We start from the raw sequence: 1,624 nt of genomic DNA on the forward strand, positions 1-1,624 counted from the left end.
TTTTACTGGATATCCAAAGCCCCCCCCACCCCCAGCCCAGAAAACCACAGTGAAAAACTTCTCAAAAGCGAACTTTACACTTCTCAAAACTGAGGTGGAATCCTACAAGGCCTCCGGGCCAGTGGAAACTACGGCCCAAACCACAGAATCCTATATAAACGCATTCTATGGACACCTCCAGGAATGCATGGATCATGCTATCCCAAACAAAACCAAGACCCAATTCGTCCAAAGGCAGGCATCCAGTCTGGTGGACCCCAGCCATAAATAAGTTGTACAACAGAAGGAGGAAGCTACTACATGATAGAGCAAAATCCCTAAAAGGGAAGGCATCTCTGATCAGTACTAGCAAAAAATTACGATCCCTCATAAAATCCTCCAAGGCCAGCTTCGAGAGAAAAATTGCACAGGACACTAAAGACAATCACAAGGCTTTCTTTAGCTATGTTAGAAACCTGGGATGCAAATCCCAGATATGCTCAGAGTTGATTCTAAATGACAAAAAATACACTGAACCCACAGACATTGCCAACATCCTGGCAGACAGGTTCAGTGCAAACTTCTCCCCTCCTTCCCCCCAAAACTTACATCCCTAACATCACTCTCCCAATTTCAAACTAAACTAAAATCCTTCCTAAATATCCATTGGCTATGCTCTTGTCATAACCCAGGTTAGCTCTCTTTTTTTTCCATCATTATCTGACTCCTTAACAACCATTCTCTTTCTTCTCTTCTACACACTCTAATGAAGTATTTAATATTCTTTATCCTTTCTTTCTCTTTACCATCCTAGGTTTTTGATTTTACTCAAAAGTTAATACAACCTATTTCAAAGTTATTGCATACGTTTTTTTTTCTCTCTATTTTTGTATATTGATGTATATCTTGACATTGTTTATTAGTATGTAGTGGAGCTTTTCTCCCCGGGCCTCCACTGAAAATGGACATATATCCAGTTGGACTAGCCCGGTAAACAAATGTAAAATAAAATAAAATAAATAAAATAAAAAAAATAAAAGAGCAAATATCTATCCCAGCAGAGTGCAGCCTCCCTAACATCTCAGATGCTCAGGTGAAAGCCGCCCTCTCCAAAGCAAAAAACACTGCTTCAATGGGACCAGACGGTGTCCCGGGCTGCATGCTACATGAACTCCAAGAAGAACTAAACCCTCACATAAAACTGCTGTACAATCTCAGCCTCACTACAGGATATGTACCCAAAGAATGGCATACAGCAACAGTGGTCCCACTCCACAAAGGTGGTGCCTCAACGGACCCTGGTAACTATCGCCCCATAAGCCTGACTAGCCTTATCTGCAAGGCCATGGAGAGGATCATCATGGAACTCATAAACAAAGACATTGGGGACCTACAGACACTAGATCCTACCCAATGTGGCTTTGTCAAGGGCAGATCCTGCTTCTTGAACCTGGTCGACTTTTTCGAAACAGTCACCAAGGCCATAGATGAAGGGAAGGTAGTCCACACAGCCTATCTGGACCTCGCAAAGGCATTTGACACAATACCCCACTCGGGCATCATAGATAAGCTATCCAGCCTAAATATAAACCCCTATGTCACAAGATGGGTCGCAAACTGGCTCAAAGACAGAACCCACAGAGTC

The sequence above is a fragment of the Protopterus annectens genome, chromosome 9.part0, assembly GCF_019279795.1.
Source record: "Protopterus annectens isolate FY-2018-M chromosome 9.part0, PAN1.0, whole genome shotgun sequence".
NCBI lineage: Eukaryota > Metazoa > Chordata > Ceratodontiformes > Protopteridae > Protopterus > Protopterus annectens.